The 24,154-nt window shown below is 37.0% G+C and overlaps 1 pseudogene; it reads right to left on the bottom strand.

Moving 5' to 3' along the window:
* Positions 1 to 2,898: 2,898 nt before the first annotated feature.
* Positions 2,899 to 23,865, bottom strand: LOC123245926 (annotated as a pseudogene).
* Between the last annotated feature and the right edge of the window lie 289 nt (positions 23,866 to 24,154).

Below are 24,154 nucleotides of genomic sequence, written 5' to 3'. Positions count from 1 at the left end.
GAGAGGAGAGGAGAGGAGAGGAGAGGAGAGGAGAGGAGAGGAGAGGAGAGGAGAGGAGAGGAGAGGAGAGGAGAGGAGAGGAGAGGAGAAGGGAGGAGAAGGGAGGAGAAGGGAGGAGAAGGGAGGAGAAGGGAGGAGAAGAGAAGAAAATATGCCCCAGGAGCAATCAGTGGAGACAGTTATGAAGTTCTAGCAAAAGATACTGAGAAGTGAAGCACTGAAAGGAGAACCAGGAGAATACAATACAAACCCAGAGAAAGGGGAATAAAGAGGAAAAGGAACTAATAGTGTTCAAGACTGCAAATAAACAAAGAATGATGAATTTTTTTTTAAAAAAAGGATATCGGTGACAGAATTTGACTCAAGTACTTTAAAGCCAAATCCAGTAATGTCCTAACTCTAACCCCATTCTATTTTTATTACATTATGTTAATTATATTGTGTAATATGATTAATATAAAAGATTATGCTACAGCAATCCTCAAGGTTGGTTGTCATTGCCATGATTCCAGGTATAACCCCATGGAAGATGCAAGTGCCCTGTCTTTTCCATCTTATACATATATAGAAAAAGTGTTTTAGAATAATTTTTTGTTCACTGTCAGTATTCTCCTCTAATGGCCTCACTAATGCCTCTTTGGACAATGGCGAAAAGAGAGAAAGCAATGCAAAATGTTTAGTAGGGAAAAACTGAATGGAAATTATATTTTTGCTGCCCAAATAACTTGGCACTACATGATTCTCATGTAGTCAGCATCATTAATCATTGATGGCATAGCTCATGTTTAACATACTTGAAGTGCATTGACTGATAATATTGTGAACTCTCTGCAGTCTAGATGTCCAATCTGTGAGAGAGAACACTTTAGCTATTGTTTTATCTTATGAATAAAACCAATTTAAAACCCATTTGTGAAATTACTCTATTGATTCCTTGAATCTCATGGCTGAACTGTATTAATTAACTGTGAGTCATTCAAGCATATGTTATAACTTGGGTTAGCAATGAGTAATTTTTCATATGAGACGCAATGTTCACAGAAATCTCATGGGATCCCTGATACTGCAGAGTTTACATTAATAACCCAGCAAGGTTTTTTTTGTTTTTTGTTTTTTGTTTTTTATCACTGAGATCCCCAAAGCACTTCAAAAGATCAATCATACTGGCACTTTAAAATTTAAATAAAATTGATGTTGCCTTATTACAATTTCTTTGATGATAATAATTGAATGGAAATGGAATATAAATCTGAAGGAAAACTACACAGTTAGATGCAATCATTTGAAAATATGGTGCAGAATGCAAAAAAATATATTTTATATTTCCCAGATGACTAAGATAGGTACTGTTTTTAATTTCCTCTTTGATGATATCTGAGGTATGGATTTAAAGCAACAACATCATAGGAATCAAATCAAAAGAAGTGCTACTTACTGAATTCAGAGAGTTAGAAATCCTTGGTAAAACTTGCCATTCCATTTTTTTGCCTCCATTAGAGTATTCCAAATGCATCTCATACTTTTTCTCTAGAGTCTACAGTTAACAATCATTTAGTAAATTATGAAAATGATCCACAACCCTTTTCGTATACTTCAATCAAGTGAGGGAGCTCCCCTTATGAGAAATTATTAAAAGACCCTTCAAGCTACATTCTATATTAAAACTTCAGGCTGATTTAGTTATCAGGTTTCTCCATTTGTGATATTGCTCGTGCTCCATAATTTGCAAATTCCTTTCTCCTAATTATGTTATCCCAGATTCACCATCTATTTTGGCAAAAGTAATTTCTGATATTTTATTTCCCTAAGTTTTAGCCTCTCTAATCCTTAGAGACTTTTAAAAAAGTTTTACTTGTATAACTCTGAGTAAATCCTTTATTCTCTCTGTGTCTCCATTTCCTCATTAGTAAAATAAAAGGGCTGAGTAAAAAGTAAGTTTCTTTGAGGTCTACTCTTTAAAAAAATTAAAATTATTTTTTCTTCTTCTTTGTTTCTATTTTTTTTTGTTTTTAAAAGTGTGTAATACTGTTTATTTTGCTTCAAAAGACTTTTCAGCATTCTAAACATACAAACTCTCCCGCCAAAACATTCCAAATATAAACACTAATAAAAGGACAGGCTTTTTCTTTTTTCCTCACATCATTGTTTTGGCTTTCTGTTTGATTTATACAAGGCAGAGCTCTACAGTTTTTCCATTTAAAACTACTGCACTTCAACTAAAAAGAATACCAAAAATCCAGACACTTTTCTCATGCCAGCTGACCCCCCACCTCCACTTTTGACACCTAAGAAAGGGAGCAGGGTGCTATTCCACTATATATACAGAAAGACAACTTTTTTAACTAAATGGACACCCACTGCAGGATACTTGTGATCTACCCTCACAGTGTAGACTTTGGGTTGCAACTGCTTAGGAAAGGCAGCCAAGCCTCACACCCCCTTTAGCCTGGACCCCAAGAATCTGGCTAGGGGTCTGAGGTTTTTTGTTGTTTTTACAAACTAAAGATAAATACAGTTTATAACTCAAATTTCTAGCCAGTAACCATATAGCTAAACACCACCTTTTACAAATTAAAAAAAAATGCCTGAAACATTTTTAAATGCTTTCACACCAACAACAAAAGTGCACACAGAGCGAGGAGAACATGAGAACTCCATTTCATCTTTGAAAATGCTTGAAAATATGTACAACTTTGATAGAGTGTCTGGGTGCTCAGCGATACCCATGCTCACTTCATGGAAACCAGTTACAATGTCTATTTAGAAGCACTTTTGAGAAGCAATGTGATCAGAAGCCAATTAAGCCTAATGAGGGCAATCGACATCATCACAAAGGAGGTGTTTCATTTATGGTGTTTTCTCTACTCCATACACTTGAAGACAGAATATGTTACAGTTTCATTCGTCATCTTCTTCATCCTTGTCTTCCTCCTCCACCTTTTTCCTGGCTACATTAGCAGCCCCCTTTGCCGTATCGAACTTCCCTTTCGATTTATAATCTGCGACATCCTTCTCATATTTCTCCTTGAGTTTGGCTGCCTTTTTATTGTAAGATTGCTTCTAGTTGTTCACATTTTGACAAGCTTCTTTGCCACATCCCCAATGGATATGGCAGGGTTTGTAGATTTGATCTTGGGATGAAACTGACCAAAAGAGAAAGAAGCCAGATGGGGGGGGTCTTTGGGGTGCATTAGATTTTTCTTCTTCTTGCCCACTTTTGCTGGTCCATAGTTCTTCATTTCTATGTCATATTGTATCTTATCAGCCTTTGTCATCTCATCAAACTTGTATTTCTCTTTCCCAGACATAGTCTTCTAACTCTCCGTGTACTTTTTAGAAAATTCTGCAAAGTTAACAGGAACCTTTGGCTTCTTCTTCTTATGCTCTTCCCAGCAAGTCTGCACAAAGAAAGCATAAGTAGACATCTTGCCCTTCAGTTTCTTGGGGTCACCTTTAGCCGTGGTGAACTCTGCATTGTTTGCCAGTTTCTTTATTTCTTATATTTCTAGTAAAAGGAGTTTTCAAAAATTGCCAAGAATATTATCAAGTTTTCTCTCTTCTCACCCTCCTAACCCCCATCTCCTGAGAGGTGGGTAAGCAAGATTTAGCCTGTACAATCACATAAAGGATTTTTCCATATTAATCCTTTTGTGAAAGGAAATGCAAAGAAATTAAGAAAATGAAAAAGTTTTACTTTGTCTGGACTCAGACTCTATCAGTTTTTTTTCTCTGGAAGTAGATCACTTTTTTTTAATCATGAGTCATTTGGGATAGTCATTTTATTTTAATTTTTAATTTTTTAGGAAAATGTTTTCCATGGTTACATGATTCATGTTCTTACTCTCTCTTTCCCCACCCCCAACCCTACCCCCGCTCCCCAGTAAGTGACGCGTATTTCCAATGGTTTCTTCATGTGTTATCTATCAAGACCTATTTCCATATTGTTGATAATTGCTCTAGGGTGGTCATTAAGAGTCTACATCCCAAATCGTGTCCTCATCAACCCATGTGTTCAAGCAGTTGTTTTTCTTCTGTTTCCTCTCCTGTAGTTCTTCCTCTGAATGTGGGTAGCTTTCTTTTCCATAAATTCCAGAATTGTCCTGGGTCATTGCATTGCTGCTGGTACAGAAGTCCATTACATTCGATTTTACCACAGTGTATCAGTCTCTGTGTACAATATTCTCCTGGTTCTGCTCCTTTCAATCTGCATCAATTCCTGGAGTTCTTCCCAGTTCACATGGAATTCCTCCACTTTGTTATTTCTTTGAGCACAATAGTATTCCATCACCAACAGATATCACAATTTGTTCAGCTATTCCCCAATTGAAGGGAGTACCCTCGTTTTCCAGTGTTTTGCTACCACGAAAAGCGCAGCTATAAATATTTTTGTACAAGTCTTTTCCCCTATGATCTCTTTGGGGTACAAACCCAGCAGTGGTATGGCTGGATCAAAGGACAGGAAATCTGTTAGCACTCTTTGAGCATACCTCCAAATTGCCATCCAGAATGGTTGGATCAATTCACAACTTCACCAGCAATGCACAGTATTTCTGTCACTGCATACAATATTCTCCTGGTTCTGCTTATTTCACTCTGCTTCAGGTCAAATAAAAATTTCTAGGTTTTTCTGAACTCCTCCTGCTCATCATTTCTCTCTTTTATTTTAATTACTTTTTTTCAAACCCTTATCTTCCATCTTAGAATCAATACTGTGTATTGGCTCCAAGGCAGAAGTGGTAAGGGCTGGGCAATGGGGGTCAAATGACTTGCCCAGGGTCACACAACTAGGAAGTGTCTAAGGTCAGATTTGAACCTAGGACCTCCCATCTCTAGGCTTAGCTCTCAATCCACTAAGTAACCCAGCAGCCCCACCCTCCATCATTTCTTAAAGGAAAATAGTATTCTATTACAGACACATATTATAACTTACTCTGACATTTTCCAGTTAATGTTTAATTCCTCACTTTCCAATTGTTTTCCTCCACAAAAAGAGATGCTTTAAATATTTTTTAAAATATAGGTCTGACAGTGCATTAATGTTTCAATTTTCCCATATCCCTCCAAGTTTTGTCACTTTCCTTTCTGTCATAATAGACAATATGATAGGTGTGGTGTGATATCTCAGAGTTGTTTTAATTCCCAATTCTCTAATTAGTAGTCATTCTACATGACTATAAAGAGCTTTAATTTCTTTGAGAACTGCCTGTTCCAATCCTTTGACCATATATTAATTGGAAAATGACTTGTATTCTAAGTTATCTTATTTCTCCATGTATTTGAAAAATTAAGCCTTTATTTAGAGAGACATGTAAAAAATGTGCCATTTTATGATTACTATGTATAAGTCTTCATCCCATTTACCCCTATTTAATTTCTGACTAATACTTATCCCAATATGCCCTCTTTCCTCTAAGCCCCTCCTCAATTCTCTCATCCACTTCCCTTCCTATAATTCTACAGAGTAAGATAGATTTCTATATCCAATTGGTTGCGTATATTCTTCTCTCATTGAAGCAATCCAGATGAAAGTAAGGGTCATATGCTCCTCTCCCAACTTCTCCTATCTACAACTCTAGTATAAAAGCTCAATTATTATTATTTCTATCTTTCCTTTTTCTATCCTCCCAATTCATTCCTCTTTCTCATACCTTAATTTTATTTTTTTTCATTAAGCTCACACACTTGCCCTCTGTATGTGTGTGTGTGTGTGTGTGTGTGTGTGTGTGTGTGTGTGTGTGTGTGTGTGTATACACCTTCTCCCTATCCTAATAATGATAAAGTTCTTTGGAGTTATAAGAATCCTTTCCCTATATAGGGATATACACAGCTTAACCTTATTGAATGCCTTGATTTCTCTTTCTTCTTTTTCTTTTTCTTTTTTAAGCTTTTCTTGAGTCTTTTATCTGATAATCAAATTTTCCAATCAGCTCTGATGATCTTTACAGTAGAAATGTTCAAAAAAATTTATTTCATTGAGTGCCCTTTTCCTCTCTAAAGAATTATGCTCAATTTTGCATGGTAAGTGATGCTTTGTTGAAATCCTAACTCATTTGCCCTGTATAAGGTCCTATTCTAGGCTCTCAATACTTTAAAGTAGAATGCACTAAACCTTAGGTTATCCTGACTGCAGCTCAATGATATTTAAATTGTTTCTTTTTTGTCTGCTTGCAAAATTTTTACTTCAACTGAGAATATTGGAATGTGGTGATGATATTCCTGAGAATTATTCTTTTGGGATCTCTTTCAGGAGGCTTCTTTACATTTCTATTTCAACTTCTAGTTCTACAATATCAGTACACTTTTCCTTGATTTCTTGAAATATAATGTCTAATCTTTTTATTATAACTTTCAGGTAATTAATAATTATTATGTAATCTCTCTTGGATTTTTTTCCAGTTTATCCAATGAGGTATTTCAAACTTTTTTCCCAATTCAACCATTCAACAACCTTTGCTTGATTGTTTTTCTTGATGTTTCATGCAATTACTAGCTTCTATTTGCTCAGTTCTACTTTTTAAGACATTATTTTCTTGAGTATCTCTTTTTCCATTTGGCCAATTCTTTTTTTTAAATAATTTTTAATTTTTAGAAAAGTTATCATGGTTACATGATTCATGTTCTTACTTTCCCCTTCACCCCCTGACCTACTCCTCCCCCACCCTCATAGCCGATGCGTATTTCTCTTGGTTTTAACATGTGTCATCAATCAAGACATTTCCAAATCATTGATAGTTGCATTGGTGTGGTAGTTTTAAGTCTACATCCCCAACCATGTCCGCCTCAACCCATGTGTTCAAGCAGTTGTTTTTCTTCTGTGTCTCCTCTCCTGTAGTCCTTCCTCTGAATGTGGGTAGTGTTCTTTACCATAAATCCCTCAGAGCTGTCTTGTGTCATTGCATTGCTGCTGGTACAGAAGTCCATTACATTCTATTTTACCACAGTGTATCAGTCTCTGTGTACAATGTTCTTCTGGCTCTGCTCCTTTCACTCTGCATCAATTCCTGGAGGTCTTTCCAGTTCACCTGGAATTCCTCCAGTTTATTATTCCTTTGAACACAATAGTATTCCATCAGCAGCATATACCACAATTTGTTCAGCCATTCCCCAATTGAAGAACATACCCTCGTTTTCCAGTTTTTTTTTATTATTATTATTTTTAATTTTAAACCCTTAACTTCTGTGTATTGACTTATAGGTGGAAGATTGGTAAGGGTAGGCAATGGGGGTCAAGTGACTTGCCCAGGGTCACACAGCTGGGAAGTGTCTGAGGCCGGATTTGAACCTAGGACCTCCCATCTCTAGGCCTGGCTCTCAATCCACTGAGCTACCCAGCTGCCCCCTCATTTTCCAGTTTTTTGCCGCCACAAAAATCTCAGCTATATAAATATTTTCATACAAGTCTGTTTATCTATGATCTCTTTGGGGAACAAAACCAACAATGGTATGGCTGGATAAAAGGGCAGGCAATCTTTTATAGTCCTTTGAGAGTAGTTCCAAATTGCAATCCAGCATGGCTGGATCAGTTCACAACTCCACCAGCAATGTATTAATGTCCCAATTTGGCCATATCCCCTCCAACATTCATTACTTTCCCCTACTATCATTTTAGCCAATCTTCTAGGTGTGAGGTGATACCTTGGCATTGTTTTGATTTACATTTCTCTAATTATTAGAGATTTAGAGCACTTTCTCATGTGCTTATTGATAGTTTTGATTTCTTTATCTGAAAATTGCCTATTCATGTCCCTTGCTCATTTATCGATTGGGGAATGGCTTGATTTTTTATACAATTGATTTAACTCCTTGTATATTTGAGTAATTAGACCTCTGTCAGAGTTTTTTGTTATAAAGATTTTTTTTTCCAATTTGTTGTTTCCCTTCTGATTTTGGTTACATTATTTTCTTTGTACTAAAGCTTTTTAATTTAGTATAATCAATCATCCCATTCACATTCAGAGTTGTAATTATCAGTTGTGTATTCCCCAACATTTTGGTATCCTCTCTTAGTTCTACACCTTCTTAGGCTATTTCCTTTTAAACCAGTGATTTACTTTAAACCAGTAACCCTTGTCCCCTCCCTTGATTTACTTCCTTTTCTACCCCTTCCCTTGTAATTCCCCTCTTTTTATTTTTAAGGCCTAATGAATTCCCTCTCCCTTCCCCTCCCCTCCCTTTTTTGACTTCCCCACTCCTCTGCTCCCCTTGGTTTATCCCTTCTGACTTTCTCAGTAGGGTTAAATAAGAGTTCTATATCTCAATGGATATAGCTACTTTTCCCTCTCAGGGTTAATTACACTGAGAGTAAGGTTTAAATATTACCTCTTAATGCCCTCTTCCTCTCCTTCTTATAATAGTATTTATCCCCTCCCCTTCCCATGCCCTCTTTGTGTGTAATAGAATATCCTATTTTTCTTATTCATTCATGTTTCTCTTGGTGTCCCCTACTATTCATCCCCCTCTTTCCCACTCCCATATCATCTGAAATCATTTAATACTCCAACCTCTCCCTATGAATAATTCTTCTAATTACTATAATAGTGGATACTATAATAGTGAATAGAGTTCACTACAGAGAATTACACATAACATCTCTCCATATAGGAATACAAATAATTAGATCATACTGAAGCCCTTAAAGAAAGAGGTAATTTTAAAAATAAGTTTTCTTTCTTTCCCCTCTCTTTCTTATTTACCTTTTCATGTTTCTCTTGGTTTTTGTGGTTGGATATCGAACTTTCCAATTAGTCCTGGTCTTTTCTGTGCAAATACTTGGAAATCTTCTATCTTGTTGAATGCCCAAACTTTCCCCTGGAAGTATATAGTCAGTTTTGATGGGTAGGTTGTAGACCCAGTTCTCTTGCCTTTCTGAATATCATATTACAAGCTTTGTGGTCTCATAGTGTGGAGGCTACCAGATCCTGTGTGATCCTGATTGGTGCTCCTTGATATCTGAATTGTCTCTTTCTGGCTTCTTGTAAATTTTTTTCTTTTACTTGGAAGCTCTTGAATTTGGCTATTATATTCCTGAGGGTTGTCTTTTCAGGGTTTAGTGTAAAGGGCCATCTATGGATCCTTTCAATGTCTATATTGCCCTCTTGTTGTAGAACTTCAGGGCAATTTTGCTGAATAATTTCTTTTAGTATGGAGTCCAAATTTCTATTAATTTCTGGTTTTTCAGGAAGACCAATGATTTTCAGATTGTTTCTTCTAGACCGGTTTTCTTGATCTGTCAATTTCTTGGAGAGATATTTCATGTTTCCTTCTATTTTAGAAGTCTTTTGACTTTGGTTTATTTGTTCTTGTCTTGAGAGATCATTGGCTTCTACTTGCCCAATTCTTGTCTTTAGAGACTGGTTTTCTGCTATATTCTTTTGATTTTCCTTTTCAATTTGTTCTATCCTGTTTTCCAGCTGTTTGATTTTTGTCTCCAATTTGCTTATCAATTCTTTTGATTTGGGGGCATCTTTTTCTAATTGTCCAATTCTAGCCTTTAGAAACTGGTTTTCGGCTATAACCTTTTGTTTTTCCTTTTGAATCTGGTCTGTTTGGTTCTTCAAGGCTTCCAGTTGGTCATTTCTGGTCTTCAATTTGCTTATCAATTCATTTGATTTCTGAGTCTCACTTTCTAATTGAGAAATTCTGCCTTTTAGATTGTTATTTTTTTGCTTGATCCCTTCCATCTTTCTCATAATCTCAGATTTGAACTCTTCAATAGCTTGTGATCAGTTTTCATTTTGGGGGGAAGGTTTGGATATGATTTCTTGTTTGTTCTCCTCTGCTGTTTGCTCTGTTGTCTGTATTTTTTTTGTGCAATAGTTGTTGAGTGTTAAAGATTTCTTCTTGATCTTTCTCTTCTGGGGTTCTTGTCTCTGGCTTGCCATTGTTAGCCCAGCACCCTCTCAGCTTTATCCTCACACTCAGGGTCTGTCTGTGCTCTTTGGGCTCCTGAGATCTCAGGTCTAGTTGTTCTCAGGGTCAACCCTCCTGGTGGTCCCCTTGCTTGTTCCTCTGCCCAAAGCTCCTTAAACAGTCTCAGGGAGCTGCTTCCCCAGTCATGCACCCCTCTGCACTGGGTCCCCACCCAAGGTCCAGGCCTGTGCTCAGAATCCACGTCTGTAGCTGTGACTGTGCCTGTGCTCAAGGTCTGTGTTCAAAGTCTGTGTGTTCTTTAGCCTCTTGAGGTCTTAAGTCTTGCTGCTCTCAGGAGCAGGCCCTGCAGCTGCCAATGTCTTAATGGATGACCCAAACTTGCTCTAGCTCTTTTGCGCTGGCTTTGACCCTGTAGGTGGTGTGGAGGGGGGAGGGGTTGTTCAGCTCACATTTTAGTGAGAGCTGTTTCACCTCTTTAAAGCATGAAAATGCCCCGGTTCCACGTACCTTCAATGCTGTGCCCTGTTGTGGGGTCCCTTCATTCATCTGGATTTGTTTTTATGTTTTCTTGAGGAGTCCTATATGCTTCGGTTAGGAGAGATGCTTTTTACTCTGCCCCCATCTTAACCTGGAAGCCCCCTCCTTTGTCCATTTGGCCAATTCTATTATGTAAATAATTCTTTTTGTACCTTCCATGTGGCCTTTTCAGCCTTTTAAGAAATTCTTTTATTTAGTGAATTTTTGTGTATATATGTATTTTTCCATTTGGCAGATTCTGCTTTTTTAGGAGTCCTTCTCTTCATTAGATTTTTGTGCTATTTTACCAACTGACTGGTTCTTTTTTTTAAGATATTAATTTTTTGAGTATTTGTGTCTTTACCAAGCTGTTGTCTCTTTTATAATCATTTTCTTTTCTGAGATTTTCTTCTCTTGCTTATTTTACTTTTTTAAATCCTTTTTGAGTTCCTCCATCAATTCTTTTTGGGCTTGAAAGCAATTTTTATTTTTTTGAACGCTTTGGATGCAGTTGTGTTGACATATATATCTGTGAGATTAACCCTTGTCTTGCAGAATGCATTGTCTCCTGACTCAATTAAATTTTGAGACATATTTTACTGTAAGGATAAGTGATAAGGAATAGGGAGGAATTCATAGATTGTCTGTAGAAGGAAAGGAGGAGAATTTAGATACAACCCTGGGAGAAGATTCTGGAAGGAGAGGAGGATCTTGGGAGTTGACTGTTTGTAACTGTCACTCCTGATCTAGCTTTCCACTGAGTTGGAAGGAGGATCTTTGATCTGGCATCCCATTGGAAGAACTAATATTGTGGAAAGATTAGGGATTCCTGGGTTTGGAGAATTGCATTGGAGTAGACTGCCTTTTCCCTGGAATACAGAGATCAACCTCTCTGAGACACTTCTTTCACGGTGCATAGAAGTTGGGTTGAGTCTAGATTTTTAGTGTTAGGACCCTATCTTCCCCTTTCCCTTACTCCAATTATCAAAATAAACTGGGTTTCTAAAGCCCACTGGTTTTGTGCTTTACTGGCCCTGGGGAGGTCCCTAGGTGGGTGTTTCTCTTCTCTCATCCATCAAGGCCTTTCCCAAACAATCTACCTCCATTTGGAGGTAGCAGTATTTTTCATTACCTAGCTGTTTTTAGGGACTCAGGACCTTGGTTGGGTTGGTAGGATCTTGAAAGTAGTGATGCAAAATACAACTGGCAAAAAGCCTTTTTTGTGGTCAATAAGAATCCTTTTCTGGAAAATTAACTTTGAAGTCTCACCCCTGGAAAGAATATTTTGCCTGGGATTTTCCTGAATGAATGGGACTCTGAAAGCCTGTAGAATGGGGAATTCTCAGCTAAGAATATTCAGGTGATGCAATATACCCCATTTGATGATGTTATCTTATCTTTCTTTTATTATTTCTGGTTTTGTACTTATCTCTCTCTCTCTCTCTCTCTCTCTCTCTCTCTCTCTATATATATATATATATATATATATATATACACATTTGTGTTTTCTGTTATAAGCTAAATTGCTGGATCTTTGCATAATAATAATAAACTTGTTTCTTTTTACTTTTTTATTTTAAAATTCTGTGGAGAAACATGTCTTAATGTAGGAGCAAATGTCTAACCACAAATAGTTAAGCAGCTGCATACATAACACCTTTGATGTTGCACTAGGGTCTCCCACTCTCCTACTGCCACAAGCTCTGGCATGTGCTAGTGATCCTCCTACCCCTGAGAATACATCCCAACACTGTTTCTTGGAACTGTAAACAGACAATGCAAGATCTTGTACTCAGAACCAGCAAAGATATCCTTGTAATATCTTTCTGAGTAGCTGTCCGACCCCTTACCATCTGCGTCTGAAAGTTCCAGAAGCCTTTATTGTTGCTTCAACTGGATTGAGGGCCAGTTACCGTTGCTGGGATGGGGCTTGCCCTGCCCTGGTGTTCTATTCTTCTAAGTTGTTTTGAGCTAAAAAATTACTGCCCTCAACTTTTTGTGGGTTATGCTGCTCCAGAATTCATTGTCAAGTGTTTTATCAGTTTTTAGAGGGTAATTTGGAAGAGATTAGATAGATCTGTGCATCTTCTCTGCCTTCTTGACTCTACCTTTGAGGTCTACTCTTGATGCCATGATCTTTGACAACCTCTCTAATGCTATTTTCTCTTCTCATGGGATCTACAAGGTTCCTAGGAGATTCCATACTTCTTAATCCTCATGGTCACCTCCTCAAATGCCACAATTTTCTTCTACATCTCTTTGATAGATGCACTTCTTCTGTGTCATGATTGGAAACTTTTTTTGAAGTAATATTTTCCAAATTCTTGCAGCTGTTATTTTCCCTCAGGCAAGAGTCCTTTCTTCCTCAAAGAATGCAACAGCAACTCAAAGCCTTCCCTATCTCTACCATTGATGCATTGCTTAGTGACTTCAATATTCAGCATTTATGACACTTAGCACATCTGGTATCCCAGGTCATTAACTTCTTTATTTCCCACCAGTTTTGTATTCATTCTGTCTCTGGGAAATAGGAGTGATTCCTTTCTTCCTTTTCTGCTGCTATCCATTATCTGTTAAACTTTAGTTATGCATTATCCTACCCTCCATATGCTACATGCCTACTCATAAGCTACAGAAAGCAAAATGTTGGAATTGAGAAACCATGTATGCTAGATACAATATATATTCATATTAAAATTATCAAAGCAGGCTTTACATAGAATTTTACATTCTTTTCTTGATTGTTTTGCTGGATGGTCTCTATAATGTCTCCAAAATATAAGCCTGGGAAGTTAACTACATTTCTGGTCTACACATTGGAAGTACATACTTTCACCCTCATTGTTCTTCCTCTGATTTTCTGGTTTTTCCCTCAAATCCTATGTTTATAACCATACCATCAGTGTGTTGTTTTATTTCTAGGCTGCACTTCTGATTTTCCTGGAATTTTTTAGAGATACTTACTATGTTCAACTCTTCTACCATCTCCTCCCTTCCCGCTTTTCAGCTGTATCTTATATATTGTTCTCCCTCACTGAAATGTAAGCCTCTTAAAGTAAAAAATTGTAATTCCTTCTACTTATATTTCTCTTGCCAGTGCTTAGCATAGTGCCTGGCACATAGGAAATGCTTAAGAAATTCTTATTGATGACATACAGAATACTTGACATTTGATATTTCATTCAAACACCAGAAAAACATTGAATTAGTTTCAGCTCAATTTTGTAGTTTAGTGAACTAATGCTGAAAGAATCTGTGACTTCCTCATAATTGTATAAATAATATGTTATAATAATAAATATATAAACCTATCTTCTTGACTTCAAGTCTACCAGTTTATCTACTAAATGAAGAGGCCCCTCATCAATAATTTAGGTTTATTTCATTATATCACCTATTTTTCTTCCCTCACAATTCTATGTTCATCTCTAGATTTATTTTCTAATTCATTTGTACTAATGACTGTTACAGACCGTTTATTCTTTTTATGCATTTAATATTGTATTTCTAGCCTCTTCTTCTGTAGATGGTGACTTGCAACTTTACTAAAATTGAGACCATCTATGGTGGACTCCCTCATATCCTCTCCTCCATATCTCAAAACATATCTTTGTCTTCACCTTAAACCATAGACCTTGAGGCTAAATTTTCAACACTTTCTTTTCTATCATATCTGCAAAAACATTGCCTATCCTTTTTGATACTGTCCTCTCCATTCCCACAATTTCAGGAAAGCCTGTCCATGCTTAGCTGATTTCCCTGCTCTTTGGCCATCCTCTTGATTGCCTTTACCAACCAGCTCATTTCTAGTAGTTCACTGTTTCCAAATCTCTTCAATTCCACCCAAAATGCTGTAACTTAGATCAAATTAATTCTGCTTACTTTTAGTTCACCATTGTTATAACCTATCAGACCAATTACCTTTCCCAGATTTTTTTTCCTGTGTATAATATCATTTCTTATTGGAATATAAGATCCTTATAATATGAATTTTCTGTTTTTGGTTTTGTATATTTAGAACTTACTTCACAAATAATAAGCACATGATGTTTTTAAAAAGTAATTCATTAATTTGTTCCTATTCGCCATCATTTTCATTTTAGAAGAAAAGGAGAGTGAATTAGATTTTCTTGGATGACTAGCCCTTCTGTGTGAAGGTTTCCAAGCCCTTTTCATGGATGATCATCAACCTTTGGCATCCACCTCTCACCCAACTTTCACCTGTGGCTGGAAAAGACATACCCTAGTACAGTGATAGTGAACCTTTTAGAGATGGAGTGCCAGACCACACCCTCTCAATTCCCCAGATTGAGTGCCATGCCCACCCCCCTTTGAGCACCATGCCCCATCCCCCCATTACCCCACATAGGGGAGGGAGAAAGCTTTCCCATTGGGCTGCTGGGTGGAGAGGTGGAGAATGGGAAAATGTCCTCAGTGAGTGTAGGGGAGATGAGTGGCCTGAGCACTCTGCTCCCCTCTAACTCTGCCACCAGTGAGCCCTCCATCTTACCAGCTTTGTGCTCCCATTGGGCTGCTGGGCAGAGGGGTGAGGGATGGGAAAAATATTATCAGGCACAATTGACAGTGGGAAGGGAGCAGCTCTGCCCAAGTCTCTTCTGATATTGGAAATTTAGGGATCCTTGAACTAATTTTGAGGTCCCTGATCTAAACTCCCTGTGGACATTTAGGGCTCTTTCAAACTACATTTCCCATGATCTAACTGGCTTCCTGTTTTACGTAGTGATGTAAGACAACTTTGTAATATCATAAACAGAAGAATAAATAGTGAGTGCCTGGGTTGGTACTTCCTCTTTTCTGCCTTGGGAGCAGGAGCCAGGATGGGAGGAGGAGGCAACAGGGCACAGCTTTCAAACTGACTCTTAACAGGCAAGTGTCTTTATTTTTCTAATGGATACAAACAAATCCTTTAAAACCATAATATTTTAAATCTATCCTTTTATATCCATTTTATTTCTTACACACTCTGCCTTTCTAGTTAGGAACTTGGGGCAGGGAGGTGGGGAAGCTGCTTGCCCACAGAGAGCAGTCTGCATGGCATTTATGGCACCTGTGCCATAGGTTTACCATCACTGCCCTAGTAAAACCATATCACCAGGGAGCCTAAACCAGGTTGTGGGTTCCTAAGGCCTCAAACCCATCAATGAGTTAAGAGGATATCTACTCCAGAAATGTAAAGACTTAATGAGAACAATTGGTTCCAATAACCATATAAGTGGCTGAAGCAAATACTGGGGAAGCCCTTGGAGTCTGGTCAAATGAAGGACAAACAAGAACAAGAGAATAAGGAAAACATTTTCCTTGCCAAGCTTATAATCTCTACTAATCTACTTGGTCTTTTCATTTTTTCACAACTTCTTTTATTAAGAATCTTGTCCCTTTTTCTCTCTTATTAGTTCATTCCTATATGTCAGTTCCTTCTCCTTTTCTTACAACAATGCTTAGATTTTCCAAATTCTTAAAAAAAATTCCCTTTACATTCACCATCCTTGTTCTTACCATTTACATCCCCTTTACCATTAATGAAAAATTTCTAGAAAGATTACTATAATTTGTTACCATTAATTTCTTGCCATTTATTAATTCAAATTCCAATATGGCTTCTGATCCTACCATCCTTCCACAATTCCCTTCACTAAAATTATTTATGGCCTCTTAATTTAGAAATCAGATGTCTCTTTCTTATGCCCTCATGACCAGTTTGCAACATGTGGAAATATTCTCTTTTCTGAATGTTTTCCTTCCTTCCTTTTCTAATATTCTCTCTTCTGCTTCATCTCCAACCCAAGGACTTTAAAATATACTTTGTTGGTTCATACTGTTCATGCACCTTAAATGTTGGGACCTCCCAGTCTCTATTACCTGAGTCACTTTTTTTTCCTCTTCACACTTTGTGTTCTACTCTGTGCTCATGGATACCATTTTCACCACTAAGCACATAGCTCCCCATACTAAGCATTAAGGCTTAAGTTCATTACCTTTCCTCAAAAAAGCACTGTAACACTCCAGAGGAAAACGAACACTGAAATACTCATCAATGTTAAAGGCTAAAGGTGATGAATGCTATGTCAGCCTACCAAAGGTTGATCTATCCAGAAAAGCTGTAGAACTCAATAGCCATGCAATCTACCCAACTCAGTCTGAAAGTAACTTTCCAGTAGCAATAATTTGCCTGGTTCAACTTCAGAATGCAGGTGGCTAAATGGTCTGTCCAGCAAAGCCTGGGCTAGAAAATGAATGAACTGCTTGTCCAATCCAGGGGTCCAAGTGTGGCAAACACAGATGAATGTCAGTTCAATTATCTGTCACTGACCTTGTACCTTACATTGAACTTTTGGGAACTGTTGGAAGAAAGAAAGAGCCTTGGTACTTGTTTCTAATTAAAGTTTATGAGTTAGCTTTAGCTGTGTGTTTTCTCTATATGTATATTCTACCACCATTTTACTTTGTTAATGCCCAATATTTACCCAGTGGAATATTTAATTATGTCTATCACAAACCACATTCCCAATCATCTTAAAATGAGAATATGCTTTAAAAATGAAGGTAAGGTACAATTCACCTTAAAGTGATTTTTACATATCTTTTAAAATGTATATAAAAGCAATCTTTTCTCTGGAATATTAAAAAGCATAAAGGTGAAAATATAACAATCTATTTCACTCTTTATTCAGACAACAAAAGGCCCTTCCTGGGGAGTGTTCAAGTACTTGCTGCATAATTGAGAAAATATGGAGCTACTATATTTAACATATATATATATATAGTCATTTTCTAATGACTACAAATAAATCTATAAAAACCATAATATTTCTAAAGTTATCCTTTTATAGTCATTTTATTTCTTACATGCCCTTCCCCTGGTTATGGTGTGCAATACATAGATTATTAAATTTTCAGTCAGAAAGAATTGAGTTTAAATTCTGCCTTAGTTACTATTTGTGCCACCTTGAGCAAGTTGCTTAATCTCTCTGGGCCTCAATTGCCTAATATGTAAAATGAGGGAATTGAAGTAAATGTCTCCTTCAATCTAAAAGTACAAGATCTTATTACACCTCCTATTTTTCCTCTTCAACAAAGTCACTATAGCTTCAAATGTTGCCATTTGATTTCTCAGAAGTTCCCATTTCTTCTAGGTCTACTTTCCCTCCACAGAGATATGATCCTTCCTCATATATAGTCAGAAATCCTCATCTTTATCATCATTATCATTATCATCATCATCATCATCATCATCATCAACACCATCATCACTATCCCTGTCATTTATATTGGTCTTTAAGGTTTCCAAGGAGCTTTACATATATTATCTAATTTGATCCTCACAGCAACCCTAGGAAGTAGGTTCTATAATTATACCCATTTTACAGATGAGAAAAATGAAGCAGAGAATTAAGTGGCTTGCCTTGGTTCCCACAGCATTTCTGTTCACACAGTAAATTTATGAGATATGATTTGAAATCACTATTTGAAGTCTAGTGCTCTATCCATTGTACTACCTATTTCTTTGGGATAAATGGATAATTTATTAATATAATCTACATTGAAAAGATTCTATCTTCATCATGAAACTTTAAGGAAATAAACTTTGTTCTCTTTCAAAGACTCCCTTAAGTGTCTGGAAAATATTTGGGAATTAAAGAGAAGAATAACAGAATATATTCTGAATAAATTCTGGGTTTGAATTAATTAGACATGAATTTCCATCCTGCCTCTGACTTTTATTGTATGTGTAACTCTACACTAGTGGTACCAAACTGAAATAGAAATGAAAGACATTAAACCATATATAAGGATGTCTGCAGCTTAATATCAATTTAGAAAACTATATATTAACATTATCTAAGTTCTATTCTATTATTATTTATTTGTGTTAGATGGCTCTGGCAGCATTCAGGACCTTAAGAGCAGTGTTTTGACACCTCTGCTCTAGACAAGTCATTGCGTTTAATAGCTGTGTCTAGAAATTCCAGGATTAGGGTCACATTAAGTTCAGTCTGAGATGTTTGTGACACAAAAGAAACTCTTAATAATTGCTTTCTGAGGGGGTTTGAATTGTACAAAAAATACTGCCTAATTTCGGTTAGATAATTAACAATCAGTCCAAAACAAATTCTTTGATTTCTCTCCCAGGTATAGTCATAATTTAAATCCAAACTTCCAAACATTGTGTAACATTAAACCAGTCACTTAACTGATATAATCCTATAAATGAAGTTGTTAGAGAGAACTTTCTATATTTGGATGCCAATATAATGGTAGCTGGGGTGCTACATGATAAAGGCTACAAACTGTTCATGAGTGGGGACCTGGAGATCCTTAAAAAGAGAATGCCTCAATTTTATTTAGACCCCCATAAGGCGATCAAGGAATACAGGAGGGTGGTCCAGGTTATATGATCCCACATTTCGAAATATTAAGATCATTCTATTGGAATTGTTTACCCCCAGTGAAAAGGCCAAATTTATTGTAGAAACCAGAAGGAACCCTAACCCAGCCTCCTGGTCACATGAGTATGAGGATTAAGAGCTTTCCTCCCATGGGAACAGAGCTTTCCTGCTATATTGTAGGGAAGACATAGCCAAGACAATGAAAATACATGCAAAGCATCCTGACAGCTGGGGGTCAGGGGGAATCAGAATATCTAAGTACTTTCCTGGAAAGACTGGTGGAAGCTGGGGAGAATATTCTCAGGTTCCAAGATATGTCCAAGAATAATCTCCAGCATGTCAGATACCAGTTTATAAAAGGCAATGAAGTCCCAATCCAAACTTATTTCCAATTGCATTGCCTAGGGTGGGAATCTCTCTCCTTAGAAGACCATAGGAAAACTGCAACTTACGTCCATGCATCCCATGATAGAGAGCCCAAACCCATGAAGAATAGTGACAAAGAAAAAGATACTATCATAGTTGACCTTAAGAAACAACTTAAGGAAGTTAGGAAACAAAACAAAATTGAAGAGTTTAAGAATGTGGCCCTGCAAACCCCAAATCCAAGAAATCAAGGACAGCAAAGGCAAACCAATAATAATAACAATGTTAAGAGGTGCTTTGGGGGGCAGCTGGGTATCTCAGTGGATTGAGAGCCAGGCTTAGAGATGGGAGGTTCTAGGTTCAAATCTGACTTCACACACTTCCTAGCTGTGTGACCCTGGGCAAGTCACTTGACCGCCATTGTATACCCATAACACTCTTCTGCCTTGGAGCCAATACACAGTATTGACTCCAAAACATAAGGTAAGGGTTTTAAAAAATAAAAAAATAATAACAATAATAAAAAAGAGGTGCTTTTTATGTCAAAAATTTGATTACTTCATTAGGTACTGTCATTACAAATCCCAGACCAATTTCAATAACCAGAGCAAGAATAATAACAATAATAGAAGGAAGACTTACTATAATTCAAGATATAACAATAGCAATAGGTATGATAACACAAAAGCAAAGTGCTGCGAACATATTTGCTCAAATTCTGGTAATAGTCTGAGCTTAGCCACAATGGAGAAGTATATATCACAAGGAGTATTCTCAATTACCCTTTCTTCCAAGAGACATATTTACATGCTTGGAGAAGTGCCTCCTCCTACCTAATCACTCAAATTGAATCCTGTAGGTTACCATGAACCTGGTTCAACCTCCCTGCTGAGATGATTTACAGGGTAGGATGTCTTCAGGAAAGACTAGTACTTCTTATATGAGGACTACCTGAGGACTTTTCAGGACTGCTTTCTTTCTTTGGTGTCCACTGGTCACCTAGCTCTCTCCTGCAGCTCATAGAAGCAGTAGCATGCTCAGTGGCTACACCCTGGTAAACTGTGGCCACAAGATAATTACCAACTTTAAGATTTAAATTTGGGTTTTGACTCAATACGAGAGTTATAAAAGTGGTTGCCGTTTATAAAATATTAGCCCCTAAAACAAAATGACTGCTAGCAGCTTTTATTTACAACAAGGTAGAGATATTGAAAGTGGGAAATATAGGAAGGAGACAAAGCCTGATCTAGTCTACCAGCCCTTTGGCTGTTCTGGTGAAGTCAGCCCCTGGCAGGGGCTTTCCCAAGTCTTAATCTCCACATAGATTTCCCAGTAGTCCTCAGCCAGAAGTCTCAGTGGTTTCATCAGCCAGGGTTCCTTCAATGCAGAATGACTCCAAGGAAAAGCATGTCTCTTTAGTTCTACTCACCAATGCAGAATACAAGGGAAGAGTCTCTAAAAGCCAAGGAAGAAAAATGACCAGACTTCTAATATACCTCTTTTTTCCATGCCATTTCCTGTCTCTCCCCCTCTTCACAGAAACAAATTGCAGCCTTTCAATTTGCCTAGCACTGCCCAAGGCAGGGCAGTGCTTATTGCCTTTTGGGGATGTGAACTAGTAAGTGACTTGAGAGCTCTCTTACCTAATGGTTAGCTAGCTACTAAGGAGGGGTACAAGTTCTTGATTTGATTAACTAAAAATAGACAAAGAGAGAGTTAATTCTATCTTCACACACCTGAAGCAAGAATCTCTTTTTCAATATCTCCCTACGTTCATGACCTCAGTGTAGTTCATCTATACCTTCTTCTGTTAACTGAAATTTTTTCCTGATGATGTTACAGTTCTTTTGCAAGGGGTCCACCCAATCTGCCAACCTATTGAAAATCTTCCCCTAGATCTTCTGACACTGCATACATATCAATGAAGGTGACTACATGAAGATCTCTCCTCTTTTTTTTGGGGGGGTGGTTAGTCATATATCTCACAATTTTAAATTATAACATGTTTCAGACTATGCACAACCACTATGACCTTTGAATTACTTGCACCTTTAGTAATTCAGAAACTTTTGGTCTTGTATGATTCACCACTAAAATGCTAACTTTGTAAATTATCTGTTCACTGTGAGTGGTGTTATAGGGGAAATGAGGAAAAGCAGGAACTGCTGCCAAAGCAGAGACAGGGAAGGTTCCAGGATTCTGGGGAGTGACAATGTGAGTTTCTCCTAAGAGCAGTTGATCTCTCTGGATGAGGTCAAGAATGTGTGTCTGAACTCCTCAGGTGGAATGAGTGAGCTTGATCATTTCTCCCTTTCCTTGTGGCCTTCCTTTTGGTACAATTTTGTTCCTGCTCGTGTATCCAGTTACTCCTGTTTACAGAGACTATTACAGAGCTGCTGAAGTCAACTGTATGTGAGATTCTCTCCATTTATTCCCTTGATCCTGCTTTCCCTCAAACCTCTTCCAACTTTAGTTACCATCTAAGGCATGTGTGTGTTGGAGGGTTGAGGTATTGTAGGAGCTGGGACTTTTAGGTAGAGAGAGAGAGTACTGTTAGAGCTGATAACTTCAAGAAGACAACTACTGGATTTTGGTGGGAGATTTAGTTACAGCATTTAGTCAGATTATCCCAATCCCCTTCCCTTCCTTTCCTTACTTTTAATAAACCCTGTTTTACATCAGTTGGGTTTCCTGCTAGATTTCTCTTGTTGGCCTTTCCAAACCTGTATTACTTCTGATAACTGACCCTAACTATTTAAAACCCTATGCCACCAAGTATCTAACTTACAGTTATTTTATTACAGTGAGAAGGAAAAGGCAAGAACACACAATCTAGTCAGTATGACTTTGAGAACACCTCTAGTGAAATTTTTACTCAGAATAAAGATTGGAAGTAATTGCTAAAATAAGATTTGGGGATTATCTATGGATTTCATTTTCCATTTTCCTTTATAAAATTGAAAATTCCTCTGTGTTCATGTCAACTTTATCACTTTTGTTAACTAATTTATTTATTAGGATTTATATAATGCTATTCCTTTGGGCAGTTTAGAAGGTAATCTCTTGGAATACTAGAATTGTGACTGAATTGATTCACATAGCATCTGCCAGAATATCAAGTATATTAAAATGGTTAAAAATAAGTTGATTTACTTGATAGTAAATATAATAGAAAAAATAGATAATTTTTTTCATTATTTTTGAAGGTTTTTATAGTTATAACCACTGGAAAAAGTTTAAAAACTATTTTTATTTTTCTGCTTTCAGGTAACAATCAAATTTGTTACATATCAAGCTAATAATCATTGGCAAAAGGAAGTGAATATGCATGTATGTATATATAATATAGTATTATATATGTGGGTGTGAATATAAACTTATATACACACACACACATATATATATATATAATGAATTCACCTATGTATTTATTACTATAGCCATAAATAAAAACTGTGTCTGTAAAGGTTTCCAAATAGTTTTCATTCTTCAAGTTTCCATATTGTCCTCTCCACAGGTGCCAAAGTGATATTCCTAAAATTCAAGTGTAACCATGTCATTTTCTTTCTTCAGTAAACTCTCATACGGTAGTTCCCTATTATCTCTAGTATCAAATGTAAAGTCCTGTGATTTAAAAAACCCATTACAATATGACTCCAAGACACTTTGGGAGCTTATTGTATTACTTTCCTTTATGCATTCTTCAGTCCAGTCAAATTTGCCTTTTTAATATTCATCATACATTTCACTCTTTCTCTTCTGACTATGTTTTCCACAGACTGTCACTTATGTTAGGAATGCTCAACTTTACTCTTGCTTCTTAGAATCCCTAGATTTCTTCAAAGATTAACTCAAACTCTTCTTTCTACTTGAGTCCTAACTGTTAGTGCAGGGGTCAGCAACCTTTTTGGCTGTGAGAGCCATAAACGCCACATTTTTTAAAATGTAATTTTGTGAGAGCCATACAGTGCTCACAGTGCGCGCTCCTGTAACAGCGCCTGAAAAAAAAAATTGACTTTATGGCTCCTGCAGAAAGAGCCATATCTGGCCCTCAAAAGAGCCAGATATGGCTTGAGAGCCATACATTGCCGACCCCTGTGTTAGGGCTTAATGCAATCCTTCCAAATTAATCATTCTGTATATTTTGTTCATTTCTTTTGTGAATATATTTAAATGTGAATATATTTCCTCTCTTTTTAGTGTATGTTCTTTTAGGGAAGTGACTAATTTATTTTTATGTTGTAATTCTAGCACCTAGCATATTACCTAGCATATGGAAGGTGGTTCTGAGAATCCTTTGTGCTAATATCATCAGTCATCTCCTAAAAGGGTGGGCTTTTCACAGGGTTCTGTTTCAGACCCTCTTCTCCTTTTATACTATTTTACTTGGTGAACCCATTAGCTCTCATGGCTTCAATTCTTATCTCCATGTTTGTAATACTCAGGTCAACTTATTCTGTACTAACTTACTTCCTAAATATTCTCATCTCCAACTACTTAGTAGACATCCTACAATCATCATTACTAAAAAAATGAATATTTTATCTTCCCCAAACTTCTTCAGTTCAAAATTATCTATTACTTTCAAGTTAACATCATCCTCCCAGTCATTGTCTCCCAAATTTTCCATTCTCCACACACTCTCAAATCCCCACAAACAATATGCTGCTACATCTGATTGATTGTACCTTTTCACATCTGACATTGTAACTATCTTAGTATAAGTTTTTATCATACCTCACAGCTTGACTACTAGAAGTGCTGGTTGGTTTCTATGTTTCAAATCGTTCCATTTTCTAGACCAACCTTCACACAGATGCCAAATTAGTCTTCCTAAAGCACAAATCAAACAACATCACACACAAACCACCTCTTGCTCCTCCACACATTCCATAAAATCCTGTGACCATTACCTCTAGGATTAAATATAAAATCATTTGAAATTCAATACCCTCCAGAATCTGGCCAACTCTTAGCATTCCAGACTTCTTAGA

The sequence above is a fragment of the Gracilinanus agilis genome, chromosome 4 (assembly GCF_016433145.1).
Source record: "Gracilinanus agilis isolate LMUSP501 chromosome 4, AgileGrace, whole genome shotgun sequence".
Classification (NCBI taxonomy): Eukaryota; Metazoa; Chordata; class Mammalia; order Didelphimorphia; family Didelphidae; genus Gracilinanus; species Gracilinanus agilis.
Note: the sequence above shows the minus strand (reverse complement) of the source record. Positions and strands in the feature narration are given on the sequence as shown.